Below are 18,775 nucleotides of genomic sequence, written 5' to 3'. Positions count from 1 at the left end.
CTTATCCTGTAGATACAGAGTGAAATAAGAGACAAAAAAGTGACAGAAAGTCCAGGGGTTATATTGAAGAAGAGTGATAAAAATCTGTGGGTTAGGTTTGTTTTATTTTGGAAATAAGGTCTTACTCTGTCATCCAAGCTGGAGTGCAGTGGCGTGAGCATGGCTCACTGTAACCTCAACCTCCTGGGCTCAGGTGATCCTCCCACTTCAGCCTCCCAAATAGCTGGGAGTACAGGTGCACGACACCATGTCAGGTTAATTTTTTTGTATTTTTAGTAGAGACAGGATTTCAACATGTTTCCCAGACTCCTGGACTCAAGCAATCTACCTGCCTTGGCCTCCCAAACTGTTGGGATTACAGGCATGAGCCACCATGCCTGGCCCAGGTTTTTGTAAACTACTTGGGAGGCATCCCAAAAGCTCTGCTCATACAAGCAGTAATCAAGAAAATGGCTTCATGCTCACTCCCGAAATCAAGCAAGGCACATCCCCTGGGAACTGTAATCTACAGAGAGGTTCAGAGAGAGACAAGCCACCTGTTATGGGCCTCAGGTGCTGACCACAAGCAAAGCAGACAGCAACTGAGGCAAAACCTGACTCTTGTGTTCTCTTCTTGGGCACTGCTGAGTGTCGAAGCTGAGACTCACAAGGTGTCCTCAATGTGCACTCCTGGAGCAGGACACCGTCCTAAGCTACCTGATGCTGCCAGCCTGCTCACACTTCCATCTCCCATCATTAGCAAAAGACTTCATAAAACCACATACCCTACCCACCCTTTAAACACAATCTGACATTACAGCTGGCTCTAATTATACAGTGGCAAGCAAATTGAACTTAAGAGGAATATGCCTTTATATATCTCGCTGGCAATAATGACTACCAAATCAATAATAAAATGATCGTATTCGTATGAGGATGTGTGGGTGTTTAATAACAACACATGGCACATACTAATTTTTAGACCTTATAAGCACCATTTATAGATATCGCCACATATTAATTTTATATGGAACGCTGCAGACTCTGAATTTTGACTAGTTGTCAAAACCATTAAAATATTACCTTGCAGAAATTTGAGTCCTTGTTGCTCCTTACAGCATATTCAAACTGTAAGAATGTACTGGAATCCAATCACACCCTCACCCTCTTCCCAAACCACAAAAAGTGCACAGGGAAAAAAATGCACTGGGCAAGAAGACAGCTTATAGAATGCAAAGTACAGCTTATAAGAGGTAAAGTTCAAATGAGGAAAAAGCACATGAGGACTAGTGTATTACAGCCAAACTATATATGGGTAAGTCTCATACTACAACTAATTTTCTCTAGGATAATAAGGCACTCACTTTGTAAAGGTGAGAGTCAGTAGGGAAAGTGCACCCTGTGCACACCCACAAGGCGGCTCTAATTTTTGAAAAGCATCCCCACATACCATGTGTTGCCACCTCCAGCATCACCAAGACCAGGCTAACGTGGGCACAGAGGCAATCAGAAATGTACAGGCAAGTGTGCAGTGTGCAAGGGTGCAGTAGAGCAAGGGTGCAGAAGAGCTCCATAACCAGAACCAGGGGCACAGCGCCATCAAGGGGCCGCTATGACCTCAATCCAAACCTCCACAATGAGAAGTTGCTGTGGAATAAGAAAGCGGAAACATAACTTTCAAGCTAGTATTATATTTCTCTAAGCTCATGGCTTCAAGTGGCAGTAAGCCCAGGCAGGTAAGACATGAATTTCTGTTACCTGTTTTTCTCATAATGATCAATACCTGCATCAGCATAGAGGCATAAAATGTATAAACAGGACTTTCTTTAAAACAAAATTCCAGAGTGTATATATTCAGATTATTTTTATCTCTTCAAAATAACTACCTTGGGAAGCTATACATATTTATTCCACTGACGTTCCACTATTAAAAACATTGTTTAAATTCATTGCACAATCTACATTGCCATCTCTCAAAGACAATGTAGAAATGATTCCTGTGTTGGCCAGAAAGTTAAGATAGAAAGTTTCTAAGTCCCCTTACAATTCTAATAAATTATTCTGGCCTTCTAGGAATAATATAAGCATCTATGATTTAATAAAATATAGCTCAGTCTTAAATAACAAGTTCAACTCTTTATACACACACAATCAAATATTATATGATATCCAAACAAGTGGTCACTCAGTTGTACACCTTTCTCTATTCTACAAAATCTGTCTACAAGGCAGCCCATTCCAACTTCAGACGATTTACTCACTTAAAGCTAAAAACAAAAGGTTTAACCTCTGGTGCCATACAGAACAAGGTTTGAACATAAAGTACACAAATCAGAAATTTAATCACTAGTGATTAAACTGACTGTGACTAATTTAGACTAAGTATTGCTTAGTCATTCACCGAAAAATGGAATATCCATTCATATTTTCCTTGCAAGGCTGAAGTTTTAGAAGAATTAAGATGATAACGTTTGAGTGTCAGAATTCTTACAGAATAAAAGGTTAATTTATATAAAATAATATTCTTAAAGGGAAAGAATCATTGATTATTCTAAACTCTGAGCAAAAGTAACTCGCCCTTCAGCAAACCCTCCATCTTTCATCACTGCAAATAATCAGTAGAATTTATTTATTTATCAAGCCAGTAGTGCTCAACAGAGGCAGAGGTAGGAAAGAAGGGGGAAGTAGGTCACCCCCAGGGGAACTTTTTAAAATATGTGTGGGGTTTCTTGAGTGGCATTTAAGGGACACAGGGCCAATGCTGCTAGAATTCCCACATGTGAGACAGTTCTTCACAGCAAAATATCATCTTGCCTTTTGCACAGCTGGAGCAACTCACTTGACATTTATGTGTATGAAAAATCTATTTATGCTTCTCTAAACCTTAAACCTACTTCCATTTCACATATCATCAAAAAGTATTTTTGCATATTTAACTAATTCCTGTCTCTCCCAGGAATGCAACTCTGTGTATATTGAGTAAAGGCTTTACTTTGTTTTGTGCAGAACTTTAGCAAATACTGTTCACCATTTCAGAAAGATATCATGGAACCCAATGCTGTTCAATGACTCTCCCTCCCCGACATAGTCCACCAATAAAGTATTTTCACTGGTCACCTTCATGGTGAATCTATTATAATCTATTATATTGGATGCAATCTATATATTGGAGGCAGGTACAAGCATCCAACTACTTGATTTTATTCTCTAGGTTAGTCATGTCCAAACATTTTGAAGTGCATATCATTTTATCATAAATTACATATATTTTTCCATTGTATTATTTATGCACATTATATTCACTTTTCTGACAGTATGTATAGGTAAGTTATTTACCTGTTAATTTCATTTCAGGATACTCAGAGAAATGTTACAAATATTTGTTATCAAAACACTAAAACTACCATTCAATCCAGCAATCCCACTACTGGCTATCTATCCAAAGGAAAAGAAGTCATTATATGACAAAGCCACATGCACACGCATGTTTACAGCAGCACAATTCACAATTGCAAAAATATGGAACCAACCTAAATGCCCTAAATGCCCATCAGCCAACGAGTGGATAAAGAAAATGTGGCATACATATACCATGGAATACTACTCAGCCATAACACAAAATGAAATAAGGGGCTTTGCCGCAACTTGGATGCAGCTGGAGGCCATTATTCTAAGTGAAGTAACTCAGGAATGGAAAACCAAACATCAAATATTCTCACTTCTAACTGAGAGATGAGCTATGAGGACACAAAGGCATAAGAATGATACAATGGACTTCGGGGACTAAGGGGGAAGGATGGGAAGAGGATAAAAGACTACACACTGGGTACAGTGTACACTGCTCAGGTGATGGGTGCACCAAAACCTCACAAATCACCACTAAAGAACTTACCCATGTAGCAAAAACCACCTGTTCCCCCAAAAGCTGTTGAAGTGATTTTTGAAAAGAGTCTGATTAAGTTGAAACCCCTGATCCATAGAACCTCAGGAACGTCCTTCTACCTTGGTTCTTTCCAAATTAGGTTTAACAAGCAAGTGAAAAGGAGCATAGGGGACAGGTGTACCCCAAGTCATTCGCTGACTGCTTTTATTTGTATACCTGGCAGGGAAGCAGGGAAATTCATGCTCTGGGAGCGAAGATAAAAAGCTCGATTTCTGTTCTGTTCTGCTCAATTTCTTATTTTTAGTCCAAGAAGCTGCTCATGGCCTGTAGAAAAGTGCCATTCTACAGAAGGATAAGCTAGACCTGTGCTTTTATTTAACTATGGGGACCTTCATTATGGAAACCTTGAAGGAAACTGGATAAAAATCAGGAAAATGTCAAGAAGGCCAGTAAATTAAATAATCTCAACATAATTTACAAGCAATTTCTTTTTCTTCATTTTAGTTTTTCGTTTGAGATAGGGTCTCATTCTGTCACCTAGGCTGGAGTGAATTGGCTCAAACACGGCTCACTGCTGCCTCAACCTCCTGGGCTCAAGGGATCCTTCTGCCTTAACCTCCCATGTAGCTGGGACTACAGGTACAGGCCATCATGTTCGGATAATTTTTTTTTTTTTTTTTTGAAGAGACGAAGTCTCACTATGTTGCCCAGGTTGCCAGGCTGGTCTTGAACTCCTGGGTTCAATCAATCCTCCCACCTCAGCCTCCCAAAGTGCTGGGATTACAGGTGGGACCCACCACACCCAGTTCGCTATTTATTTTTATTTTTGCTGACATGTTTAAATACTTAGGCTAGGGAAAACTTGAAGAACTTTTTTAATGCTCATACACTAAGGCATACATGTTTTGGTGAATTTATGATCTTCACTTCCAGTATAACACTCAACTAGGACACGCAAAGGCAAGGACAGAGATTTTTCCATTTCCAAAAAGTGAAACAGATCTCTCTTTTGTGCCCTATGCCAGCAGTGGCCACATAAACAATAGGGAAATAATATACCCATGAAGATAGCTCATCTCCGCAAGGCACTTATTAAAACCTTGCACTTCTCCTTCGTCCATAACACACGGTCTCTGGAGGGAGCAATATGAGCCAGCTGACAAAAACAGAAGCTGGCATGAAGGTCAGGCGGCCTGCCGCTCTGCGGTCCCCACAGACATCTCCTGATGTCCCATCTGTGGTGCAGAACAATAGTACCTGTCACCTAGGGCCTTGACAAGGATATTCTCACTCTAACTTTTGGAAAGCACACTACTCCCTTTCAGTGTCAGCACAGGCCCTGAGCCTGAAGGCCCACTAAACCCAGGGGCTGAGCCCGAGGACCCGCTAAACACAGGTCCTGAGCCCGGGGGCCCACTAAACACAGGGGCTGAGCCCGGGGACCCACTAAACACAGGGGCTGAGCCCGGGGACCCGCTAAACACAGGCCCTGAGCCCGGGGGCCCGCTAAACCCAGGGGCTGAGCCCGGGGACCCACTAAACACAGGGGCTGAGCCCGGGGACCCGCTAAACACAGGCCCTGAGCCCGGGCCTAAAACACAGGGGCTGAGCCCGGGGACCCGCTAAACAGCTCTTCCAGCCCCTCCCCGTGGCACTGTGAATTAAGGCATTTCTAAGGAGAAAGGTCTGAGTACCTCCTGCCAGCACCCATCACAGGTATTGAGGAATGCAGCTGAAGGAATAAACCTATCAATAAGCCAGTGAGTCTCCTGCACTGCCATGCAAAGAAGCCTGAAATTTGAATTTGTCCATGGTTGTGAGTTGCCTGGAACAGGTCCAGGCTGTGTGGTCCTCCTAATATCATTTACATTCCATGACCTACCACAGCCTTGGCCAAAGTACACACTAAGTAAGCGTTCAGGGAATAAATGAATGTACTCTTACTTAGCAGCTGTCTGTATTACTGGCTTCATTATTTCCAACTGTGCAAGCGCACTAAGTATTAATTATTACTGTAGAATGAAATTCGCCAAGCTACTGAACGCAACTTTATTGCAAAACCTGGCTATGAGAAAAAGGTTGACATGACATCATAGAAAACCTCGTGGACTGGAACCTGATGAGGAAGGCCACGTCACAGCTCCAACTCTGCCGTTACTCAGATGGATAAATGCAGGCAAAGTCGTCTTCAAACTGCTATTAATAATTTCATGTCTTCACCAAAGTTTGATTAACAATCACGACACTTGTACTTAGCCAATCATGGCAAGAAAGAATCAACAGGGACCATGTACTATCATTAGAACATTTTACAAAAGAAAAGACGTTTTGAATTGATAAACAGTTCCCTCCATGTAGATAATGTGCTTTTCGATTCATACTCTGATACAGTGACTTCTGAGCCTGGAAACACTGCTTAATACAATGGACCTCTGATGTATCATCTGCAAACCAGGCTGGATTAAATCATCGGCTCATGACTTGGGGTGATTCTACCCCTCCACCCCTCCCCAGGGGCAGGAAAAAGTGTCTGGAGATAGTTTTTGTTGTCACAACTAAGGAGTGGGAGGTGCTACAGATACCTGGTGAGGTGAGGCAAGGAACACTGACTGCTGCTTACCATCCTACAAGGCGTGGGACAGCATGCGAAACAACAGGTTCCTGTTAACTGTACCGAGATTGAGAAACCCTGGATGACATTATTTTTAAACTCCCTAAAATTCAAAAAATGTTGAATCCAAATGTGTAACTACTTTTACACAGTTGTAAACTGTACTTGCAAGTAAAGTAAACTTTACTTACAAAGTTGCTAAGTGTGGGACATCAGAAGCCTCTTCATAAGCCATAGCTGGCCTAGGGTAGAAGTTACAGCTACTCTGGGCTGAAAGCTCTACGATCTTGAGAGACAATTTGTTTGGAAATAAATGCAACGTAAGCCTTCAAAGCCGTGCCTACTAACCTCGCACTTCGCGCATCACGGTGATTAATGTGTAACTGTACCCTTCACAGCTTCCTTTGTTCTCTCGCCCTTTACTCCACAGCGATGGGCACTGTTTGTTTTGGACACAGATGCAAGCCAGTTCTGAAAAGACAGACAATTATATTCTCCTTGTCCTCATAGTAAAAGAATAAAGTGGCCCTAAAGATTACTAATGATCGACTGCGATAAAATAGATGGGCATCACTGATTCACAGAAAACACAAAGACCACAGCACTGCTCAAATGGGGCCGCTCCTTCAAGCTCTTGGTCTGTAAACCTTAACAATTCCTCTTCTAAGCTGAATTGCATGTGTGAAGCTGCCCAGAAACAGTCACATATCTACTAGGAATAAAATTACAGCAAGCTATAGTTTTGGAAGAGAAAGGGGAAAAAAAAATCTTTGTTCTAACCATTCTCAGAAATTGCGTACATAAAATAGAGATTTGGAAGCACTATGCTGGCATCTCTAATAATTCACCTTTATGATGTCAAAGGCCAGGACTAAAGGCTATAATGATAGGGAATTAAAGGATATTCTTTGCCATAAAACAAAGAGTAGAGCCTTTGTATTTTCTTTGATATGTGACCATAATTATAATAAAATGAACAGCTGAAAGGTCAGTGCTTACATTTTCAATAGAACCCAAAGTCTTAGAAGCCTATACACAGAATCCCAAAATGTTAGGAATTTTGTAAGATTTCTTTCCTGAATGAGCTTGTCACTAGTTGACACAAAATCACTCATCCTTTATTCACTGGGCATCCAACATGTGCCAGACAATCACTAGGCTCTGGAAATAAATGGCAAAAAGCCCTTACTCAACCCAACAAGTTTTCTGGAGAACACAGAAAAGTAAAACTCTACACCTCAGAATGCAATCGTGGACAACAGTACATCGTGGTAGGAAAGCACACAGTATGTATCGTCCACTTTTTTTTTTTTGTGAGACGGAGTCTCGCTGTGTCGCCCAGGCTGGAGTGCAGTGGCACGATCTCGGCTCACTGCAAGCTCCGCCTCCAGGGTTCAGGCCATTCTCCCGCCTCAGCCTCCTGAGTAGCTGGGACTACAGGTGCCGCCACCACGCCAGGCTGATTTTTTGTATTTTTAGTAGAGACGGGGTTTCACATGTTAGCCAGGATAGTCTCCATCTCCTGACCTCGTGATCCGCCCGCCTCGGCCTCCCAAAGTGCTAGGATTACAGGCGTGAGCCATCGCGCCCGGCCTGCACAGTTCACTTTGAAGGAGGCTTGGAGCCTCCTTTTAGGAGCAAACTTCACAAGAAAAGCAGACACAAATATACAAAAGCCCACAGGGAGCAAAGACACCATCCCCTCCAAACACACAAAAAGGAGGGTGTCCATGGGTTGCACAAACCATTAGACAAAGAGTAAAAAAGGCCGACTTAAACAATGGAACACAGTGAAAAAACATTCACAGAAACATGAATGAAAGTGTTATAAAGTCTGCGTTGTTCTCAACCTGGCACCAGGATGTGCTTGCAGAGTCTCAGGCTTGGCCAAGCTTCCCACTCCCAACTCCCAGATTTAATCAAGTCACACTTAAATGACAGGATCAGCAGCATAAGAAGCCAGTAGGTTTGTGCACATTCCACATTCATGGTAAATAAGAAAAAACAATCTAACTAAAAGTAGAGCACATCCAGATAAACATATAGCTGACCCCACCAGCGAAGTGCTTATCAATTGTGGACCACAGACTGCATCTGGTCAGCAGACGTATTCTGTTTCTCTTAGCAGTATCCTAAGATATTTAAAACAGTATTTTTAAATACAGAGACTTCACATTTTTAAAACTGCAGATTTCCAACTTCAGTTTTGTTTATTTTTTAAATAATAGCCACCTCCTTTAGAACATACAAGATCCACGGTTTGCTGCAGTCTTCACCACTCCCTACTGCCTCCAAAGCACTAAGGGGATTTTCTCACTATTTCTTATAGTAGACAAGTACCTATGTCCAGTTTTCTTTTTTTCTTTTTTCTTTTTTTTTTTTTTTTTTTTTTTTGAGACTGAGTCTCGCTCTGTTGCCCAGGCTAGAGTGCAGCTGTGCAATCTCGGCTCACTGTAACCTCCACTTCCTGGGCTGAAGCAATTCTCCTGCCTCAGCTTCCTGAGTAGCTGGGATCATAGGCTTGCCACACCAGGTAATTTTTGTATTTGTAGTAGAGACGGAGTTTCGCTGTGTTACCCAGGCTGGTCTTGAACTCCTGACCTCAGGGAATCCACCCTCCTCATCCCCTCAAAGTTCTGGGGTTACAAGGGTGAGCCACCATGCCAAGGCTTGCCCAGTTTTCAAAGGTAAAGAAAATAAAAATAAAAGTGAGACCAAATGAACTCTGAATTTTTTTCTGTCTGCCTACTTCCCTTATTACTTTCCTTTGGACATCCAAATTGTTGGCCCTGGATTTAGATCTTAACCCATTTGCCACACAGCACCAAGTAAGTGTACCAGGTGTAACCAGATTAGAAAATCAAAGCCAGGAGTCAGACAGCTGCTCTTCTATGAACTGGGCTTTGATTGGCATCAGCACTACCCTACATCCATTCATACAGGCCTGGAATTGTGGCTATAATCTGGTCTTTGATTTTTATTTAGAAATAAATCATCATAACAGTAATAATGACCAAATACTATTTTTTATACGTTGTCACTCCGGGAAGTACTCACAAAAGAAGAAAGGATGAAAATTAAGCAATGGCTCATAATTACAGAACCACTGACCCCTCGGGAGCTTGGAAGGTCCCAGTGTCAGGATCAGTGCTGGGGCTCCATGCTGCAGGGAAAATGAGATAAAAATGGTCCATTCGGCACCTCCAATAATGTAGACCATCTGGTCAGGACTGAGAAGTCACCACAGAGGCTCTTGATGGCATACTCTAAGACTGCATGTGTTTGGGGGCATGTGCCCATCCACAGACAGACTGGGAGTTCAAATTCAGGAGGGCTATCAGGCCTAGAGCCTAAGCAGAATATCAAAACCCATCATCACAGAAAAGGGGAAAAGCCCACATTTGCTAAGCTCCAAAACCATCTGCCTAGCACAGTGCTGAGTGCCTGACACACACCACAACTACACCAAGTTGTCGCCTTAAAAATAACCTGTTTCCCCTAGGGCTCACACTGGGGAAATGATCCGAGCAAAGTTACCAGGTACACTGCTCCCCAGTCTTCCCCATCTCCAAAATTCACTCCACTTCTCATGCTAGAGAACAAAGGAGTAATCCTGGATTCTTCCCGTTTGCCTACCCTCTAACCCATCAGCAATTCTGTAAATTACACCTCCAAAATACTCAAGTCCCTCCACTTCTACCCACCTCCATGCCCCACTCCCCAGCCCAAGGTCACCTCCCTGACTCCCAACTGGACACCTGCAATGGCACCCTAACCGGTCTGAATAAGCTGCACAGACCTCAACGAGGCCTTCCTGGGGCCTCCAGCCATTTCCCACTCAGGCCCTGCCCTCCTGCCTCAGGGTCTTCTCTCCTTCCTCCAGGGCACCAAGCTCTTTCCCTACAAACCACCTCAGGGGCTTCTCTCTGCCTGAACTTCCTTTTGCTTCCATTCCCCACCTGGCTAGCAGCTACTCATCCTCAGGCACCTTTTCTAGCCCACAAATCTGCATTAGGCACTCCTGTGGATCTTTTTCAGGGTTAAAGTCTGTATTTACGTATGTTTGGCTGATTAGTTGCTACCTGTCTCTCACTGGACTACAAGCTCCATGAAGGCACGTGTCATGTCTGCATAGTCACCCCCATACACACAGTACACAACTGACACAAAGTGGATACCCAAAAAAAAAGCCTCACCCCTACGTTCCTCAATTCACTCAAAAAAAAAAAAAAAAAAAAAAAAGGACTGGAGCAATGCTGATTTAATCTAAAAAGCTCCTGTCATGATAATCTTAAAAGCTATCAGAATAGCTTGCTTAAATACCAAAATGTAAAAGTGTTGTACTCTCTATCTGTCCCTCTAGTTAAACACATTCTCTCTGGCTAGTTACAGGGAAAAGAAATGAGATGCATGCACTGCTGTTCATCTCCTGAGGTCCCCACCTGATACTTTTCAAACAGTTTATTAATCAATTATTAATTGTGGCAGCAACCACACTTTTATCATTTCACATCCATCTTCAGGAGGGATACACAAGCATTGTCAGAGCTTGCCTCATTACTTCCAGCCTCATTAAGAGAATGTTTCCCATATGAGCTCAAATCAACACAAAATGAAGAAGGTTCACCAGGTGACACTGAGCAGGGCCCCCACTACTGCGACATCATCCCCAAAAGGGACACATAGGTCAAAGGAACAGAGCTGTGACAACTCTGATGGGTTCAGAGTTCAGGTTTCACTTTTCCATTGCTACCGTGGAAAAAATCGTTCGTATTTGCAAAATAAAATACAGATAATTATCCTAAAGCACTATCCTTTAAAAAATTCATACAAATGCTTAAAACAAAGATTATATGTGTATGAGTGAACTGAAAAGCTTCATTTCCCCCAAGCATCTTCTAATTTCATCGTTCTGCTTTATTTTGCTTAAGTACAAGATGCTGATATTTATACTGCTTGCTGTTATTCACTGTAGTAAATAGTGCATTGTTTTTTTTTTTTTTTTCTTATGGACCTAAATAGTTTTCTTCAATTGGAGGTATGTTCCTATAATAAACTATCCTCAAAATATTGTTGCCAATGCTACAAGATGGAAATGTTTTGTAAAGTGTAAAATGCTATTCGAATGAAAGGAGGACATCTGTATTCCTCAAACAGAAAGCAAAACATTTACCCACAGCTTGCACTGATGTGTTACCACTGAGATCACCTCTTTTTAGCCAAGTTCAACTACATCTTCTCAGCTCCTATTTTTTTATTGGCAACTGACAAGACTTACCATGCCATTCCCTGCCTTCCCTCCCTTATTTCTCCACTGGCTTCCCTGTGACTGAAACACCTGGTTTTCCTCCCCCTCAGACTACTTCTTAGTTTCTCTCACTGACTCCTTTCCTGGGCAAGGACCATAGTCATGGAACTGTTCTTTTCTCTCAGTGCTAGTTTATTCACCCTAACACATGCTTTTTAGGATCACCCCCATAGTCGCTGAGTATTTCCTAACTGGCTTTCCCCTGATCCAACATCAGAGTTTCTCTCTCCAATGAAAAGCCATTTCAGGGTTTTCAATGGTTTTCAATTCAATGGTTTTCTGTTGTTTAAGGATGAGCCAAAGAATATGTTTAGTTTTTCGCAATGCAAAACCATTTTGCTTTTATCAAAATATATTTTCTATAATATATTAATACATGATATAAGCATTCCTAAAATAATATTTTAGTAGAGTAATTTGATAAATGCTTTGTTTTAACTTTTATTTTCAGTTAGGTTACATGTGCAGGTTGGTTACATAGGTAAACTCATTTCATGGGGGTTGGTTGTACAGATGATTTCATCACCCAGGTATTAAGCCTAGTATCCATTAGTTATTCTTCCTGATCCTCTCCCTCCTCCCACCCTTTGATAAGCCCCAGTGTGTGGTGTTCCCCTTTATGTGTCCATGTGTGTTCATCATTTAGTTCCCACTTGTGAGAACATGCGGTATTTGGTTTTCTCAATCCAATGTTGTATAAACGGAATTTATCCTTTCCACTCTGCCTCCAGCCCACCAAACCTACCTTTCCTGCTCACTCCCCCACTTCACCAGCAGCAGCATTCTTTCTTAATTAAAATAATTAACTGAAAGAATGAACACTTATCTAATGGTGATTTTCAAACCTTCCTTCAGCTCTCTGGAGAATGGAAACCTTGACCCACTTGAAGGAGTGATGGGGGAAGGAGGGGTTAAGGCTTCTGCTTCCTTGGTCAGACTGGGTGCTGGTGCTTCCTACACAACCTCCTGGAAGTGGCTTTCAGGTCGGCCGGTTCTTCATAGGAAGAATTCCAGGGCTTTCCATCTGCAAATCTGTCTTCACAGTCAGCCTGATCTCCCTCACTGCTGCTTTTTATCACCTTCTGCCTCTGCTCAGCAGTTGTCTGCTCATATATGGATTCAGTCCTACGAGTATTTGTTGAGCATGCACTTACCCACGTGTCAAGTCCCATGCCAAGCAAAGGAGGCTTATTACCACCAAAGTGGAATAAGAAGTGTAGTTTAAGATAAAACCACACAGGTACTGCAGTGAAGTTACACAGATGATACAGAGCACCGAAGATTCTTATGATGAACTTTAAAATATGCAAATTTACTTCTCTTTAAAGTGAAAGTTAAGTGAGTTTCCATCCCTACAAAAAAAAATTAGGTAATTAGCCAGGCATGGTGGTGCACAGTTATCTTCCCAGTCCATAGGCTGACGTGGGATCCTTTGAGCCCAGGAGGTCAAGGCTGCAGTGGGCCATGATGGTACCACTGCACTTCAGCCTGGGTGACACAGTGAGACCCTATCTCTAAAAAATAAAAATACATTTTTTAAAAAGCGAAAGTTAACACAGTTCCTTCACTTTCCTTACCTCTGTCTTCACCAGATCACCTTCCCACCAATACCCTTTCTTTGGAAATGGAGTGAGAGCACACTGCAGAGGTTAACCAAGCTTAATATTTCTTGTGACCCCAATATTGTACAGCAAAGTGCTAAGTGATTCTGCAGTCAAGGGTTACATGCATCGCATCCTCAATGTGGCCTCACATCTAAGAGCATAATTAATAGCAGTTGTATGTTCATCTTCCTTCCTACTCAACCATTACACACCAAGTCAGTGTAGTCAAATCAATCCCTTTGGATACTCCAAGAAAAAAACCTCTCCTCTTTCAACCATTTCTCCTAATTCTGTAGTAACATAAGGAATAACTGAAGTTGTCCGTTTCAGCATCTTTCGAAGAGCTAAATGCATTCCAAGTTTTTCATATTACCAAGCACCAAAAACAACTCTACCGTACTCACCACCTGTTTGTCACTTTAACCTTTTTAGATGACAGAGATTAGAAAACAGAAGAGCCACACCACACTTATTTCAGCCAAGGACTGAAACTGGAGCCTGCCACAACCATCTTCTAGAACAGCTCCAACAGAGGGATCCAGAAGATGGACCACTAGCAAGTCATAGTGGAGTCCAAACAAGCGTGAAGTGAGAGGGAGTCTTCAGCACGGGAACGGCCAGGTGGGTCGTGGTGACCAGCTGCCTTCCTCTGGCTATTAAGTACAACAGTCTTAACAGTAACAATGACCAGGCCTTCCCTTTATTTAGTTCCACTCGGGGCATTGGCGCATTCAGAATGTCCCTCTAAAGGCGTATGTAAAATAAAGCACACTTCGCACTTTAACCAGTGACTAAGGGAGATCAAAGGCAGGGGACAAAACCCACCCGGAGTTTTCCACCTCGCGAAAACTCTCTCACCAATCCCGCAGGTAACTGCAGCGCTGGCCCAGGTGTGCCCAGCTCGACTCGCGTCCACCTGGGACCAAGCTGGCCCAAGAAGACCCGGAGAGCAGGCGAGGGCGACTGTGGCCCGGGCGCCCCCCGCAGTTCCAGGCGGTGGCAGGAGCCTGGGAGCCGCCGTCCCAGGCTGGCCAGGCGCCCGCCCGCCCTGCGCGCACTCCCTGGGCTCCCGCTCCCGAGGCTGGGCTGAACTCGCAGAGGAGGACAAGGGCAGAAAGCGGGCGGAGGGATGTAGCACTTGTCTGTCCAGGTACACGACGCTTGTCGGCTGAGGGGGACATGCGGGCAGACGGGGACCGTTAGCCCCCAGAGGAAACAAAAGCCAAATGCCCACCGCCGGGCGCTCCGTGGCTGGAGGACTGGCTAGGGGCCCTCGGGAGTCCCGTCCGTCCCTCTCCCCCGGCTCCGGGCTGCGCTGGCTCTAGGGCGCCCAGGTAGCCGCGCCTGGCACCCTGACCCTGCCCTCGCGGCTGCTCGAGGCGCGGGGCTCTGCGGCGGCCGCGCCCGTCCAAAGTAGGCGACAAGTAAGGCAGCGCCTCTCGCGGGGAGCCCGGCGCGCGCCCTGGCTGCGAAAGAGAAACAGAAAGAGCCTGGGCCGGGACTGGGGCTATCCCCAACAGCCACCGCCCCCACCGGCCCGGCCCGGCCGGGCCCTCGCCGCGAGAGTCGCGCAGGCCCCTCCACCCGCCCGAGAACTGGGGCCACCCTGCACGGCGGCGGCCGTGGGCACCCACGCGGGCTCGCGACCATCCCACGCGGACGGCGGCGTCCTTCTTACCCCCAGCGGAGCGGCGCCTGCCCGCAACGCCAACCGGGTGACAGGCGGGGGGCGAGTCGGAGCGCGAGGTTCCTCCAGCCCAGGCTGCGGCGCCGCTGCCCGGCGGTGCCTGGCGGGAGGGGCGCGAGGGTGCACGCGCGGGGTGGGGGCGCGGGAGCCGCCCCCTGCCCGCCCCGCGCGCATGCTCCCGCCGCACCTGCCTCGCTCCGGGTTCCACTCCCCGGGGAACCGGGTGGCGCTGGGCCCGCCGAGGTCCGGGCTTTCCCGTGGGAGGGAGGTGGCTGTGGCTGGATTTTTAGATGCGTCCTCCTCTGTATTTGTTACCTTGGAAGGATTCCCCCAAATCTTGTCTACTTCCTGCCTGCCAGCCTGCTTCCTCGCAGAGATGTCCCAGTAGCTCTCCCATGCTTCATCCCAGCTCTTGGGGTTCACCGTCTGAAGGCTCTCTCCTCCGGATCCCTCTCGGTCCAGCTGCTCGCTCCGATTTTGCAACCTCCCCCATTCCCCTTTCTCGCTCTCGACTTTGCTACTCACAGGTACCTGGATACCATTTCCAAATAAAACAATACTCTTTCCAAGTGGCAAGAAGTGTTTACTGACCCTGTTCTAACTGCTTAGAATTGAGCAGGAAACAGGAGTTGGGCAGATCCTGCCCTCATGGAACTTATGGCCTTACTGGCCAACTTTGGTCCTTCTCAAAGCATTGTCGCCCGGTTTGGGAGGGCTGTATTAAATCGTTTATTTTGGCTTACAAATAAAGGTAGCTGGCAGTTGAAGACTATATGTTGTGACTTTTGAATGAAATGTTCTTTCATAGGATGCCTTGTGTATAAACCCTAGTATGCAAATAATAGCTAGTAGGTACAAAATAAGTATTAGTTTGTTGCTTTCAGCAAGAAATTGAATAATTTAGCAGGATTAACAATGATACCATCCAAAATGATCTTTTTGGTTTGTCATGGGCTACCATAAACTGAGAATGAAAACTTGCTTTTTAGGTGAGACTGGGCATTGTGGAAACATAATTTCGTGTTCTTACTGAAAAGCGAAACATAAACCCCATTGCTAATGAAGTTTTTAAACTAGGAACAATGATCATAGAAATTTGTAAGTGCAAACACACACGATTTGTGTTCTGTGCTCTAGTCAGTTAAGAAAAATATATTAGCCAGGTATGGTGGCTCACATCTATAATCCCAGCACCTTGGGAGGCCAAAGAGGGCAGATCACTTGAGCTCAAGAGTTCGAGACCAGCCTGGCCAACATGGTGAAACCCTGTCTCTACTACAAATATGAAAATTAGCCAGGTGTGGTGGTGGGCGCCTGTAATCTCAGCTACTCAGGAGGCTGAGACTCGAGAATAGCTTGAACCTCGGAGGTGGAGGCTCCAGTGAGCTGAGATAGTACCTCTGCACTCCAGCCTGGGCAACAGAGCAAAACTCCATCTCAAAAAAAAAAAAAAAAAAGAAAGAAAGAAAGAAAAAGAAAAGAAAAGAAAAAGATATTAGAGACAGAGAAAAAGAAAGAAGTAGAAGACCTCAGTAGTGAGAGGAAAACATTTGAAACACAGTTCCAGCCCATTTTAACATTGTACTGAGGACTTAGAAAGTTGCATTTCTGTGACAACGGGCACTCCTGCAGGTACAACCTTTGGCTGGTTACTTGCTCACCAAATTGGATGAAATTAGAATGGGACTCAGCAGGTGAGAGTTCCACTCTCTGCTACTCACAGAAACACAGATACCATTTTTGGTGAAGGACAAAGTGCTTCAATTATTGCAGTGTATCCCCAGTCCATGCCAGAGGTGTTTATTTATCACTGGAGATTCTAGGTATTAGTAATGGAGATATCAAAACGTCCCCAGCACAGAAAGAGTTAAGTGCACTTCTGGTTACACTAACCCTTCAGAAAAGTGTGTATTGATGTTATAATATATGAAATCAAAAAGAAAGCTGGATTGAAATTCAAATAAAGTGAATTTACATCAGCTTATCTTCACTTCTTGGGGGGAAACAATTATTTTTATAACATGTTTATTGATTATATTTGGTTTAAGTTTATGAAAGCAGAAACACTGTTTTCAGAGGCTGGGTTTAAATAAGAAAAAGGATACACCAATGAAACAAGTTGAAGCAGGCGGGAAGCCTCAGCTACAGCTACTTAAATGTAAGTGCATAGGTGCAGAGTGCTGACAACATATGATTCTGTTCAGAGAAGCTGACATCTGTCTTAAACTACACTGTTATTCAAATTTTATGGAAATACAAGCAGGAACACATTAGTACACTTCTTACAAAATTTTTGAAAAGCTGTTGTAGTAAATCCCTTTTATTAGAACAGCGGTAGGTTAAAATGAAATAGCCATGTTGTTGATTTTTATAACTTCACCAATGATCCATCGTGAGCAAAGGGGTTTATAACATTGGTAGTTACTAGGCATTTTACTTTTATAATTCAGTTGAATCCAACCAACTCTAAATGCAAAGTTGGCCAGACAGACAAAGATGGTTTGTTGTTAGGACAGAAATTGCTGATGGCATGATACAGAGAATCCCTTTCTGGAGGTCATGAAAACATAACAGGCACAGCAGTCCTATAATGTGTCTATCTATTGTCGATGAAAATGAAACCTTCCACCTGCTAAGATAGTGACTGGTTTTATTCAAGGAACTATCCATTTTTAAATTTTTGCTAAGTTTGTTTATATTTTTCTGGTTGGTTTTGTATGTTTCTTTTCTTTACTTTTCTTTTTTGAGACAGGATCTTGCTCTATCACCCAGGCTAGAGTGCAGTGGTATGATTATGGTTCACTGCAGCCCCTACCTCCCAGCTCAACTGATCCTCCCACCTCAGCCTCCAAAGAAGCTGGGACCACAGTCATGTGCTACCACTTTGGCTAATTTTTTAAATTTTTTTGTAGAGATGGAGGTCTCCCTATATTGCCTAGGCTGGTCTCAAACTACTGGGGTCAAGCAATCCTCCCACCTTAACCTCCCAAAGTGCTGGCATTACAGGCATGAGCCACAAGGCCTGGCCTATATTTCTTTTCTAAGTAGGATTAAATTACATTGCTTTATTATTTGGTCAATAGCAGGATTGGCTCTTGATAGCAATGTGGGCTTTTGTGTGTTTTTTTTGAGACAAGGTCTCGCTCTGACACCCAGGCTGAAGTGCAGTGGTGCAAGCACAGCTTACTGCAGCCTTGACCTCTGGGCTCAGGTGATCCCCCTGCCTCAGCCTCCTGGGTAGCTGGGACCACAGGTGTGCAGCACTATGCCTGGCTAAGTTTTAAATTATTTGTAGAGATGGGGTTTAATATATTTTTAAAACTTGAGATTTTTTCTTAGCATATACTTTGAATGTGACCATTTGGAAAAATTTAACACAGAATGAATTACTTTATGTGCTGTGGTATAACTGAGGAGAATTATCTTAACAAAATTCTACACTTGCTTGGACAAGCAAATTGTCCACAGCAACTAAAAATATTTCATTAGTTGCTGTCTTCAACAACTATTATCATCAAGTTTATTTTCATGTTAATGCCACTGTTAATAATTTTCTATGTTACAGTTGTGTTTTCCTACATGGGTGGTCCAATATTAAGCTTCCTTTAATGGATTGAGCTATAAATAATTGCATAATGTACTATTTAAATGTAAATATTGGTTCAGAAAGAACTGTAAATTATATTGAATAATTAAAAATAAT

General features: G+C 43.7%; 1 protein-coding gene across 6 annotated transcripts in view; it reads right to left on the bottom strand.

Annotated features, from left to right (window-relative positions):
• The window catches only part of L3MBTL4 (L3MBTL histone methyl-lysine binding protein 4), a 430,288-nt gene extending 415,106 nt beyond the window's left edge, over positions 1–15,182 (bottom strand). For 4 of the 6 annotated variants that reach the window (XR_004055732.1, XM_010373395.1, XM_030926200.1 and 1 more), the window contains exon 1: positions 15,064–15,173. The gene's annotated coding sequence lies outside the window, so the exon portion shown is untranslated. Of the gene's footprint in view, positions 1–14,969 lie in introns of all 6 variants that reach the window. The other 2 variants (XM_030926198.1, XM_030926201.1) reach the window with 2 other exon arrangements.
• Positions 15,183–18,775: the final 3,593 nt, after the last annotated feature.

This window comes from Rhinopithecus roxellana, chromosome 21 (assembly GCF_007565055.1).
Source record: "Rhinopithecus roxellana isolate Shanxi Qingling chromosome 21, ASM756505v1, whole genome shotgun sequence".
NCBI lineage: Eukaryota > Metazoa > Chordata > Mammalia > Primates > Cercopithecidae > Rhinopithecus > Rhinopithecus roxellana.
Note: the sequence above shows the minus strand (reverse complement) of the source record. Positions and strands in the feature narration are given on the sequence as shown.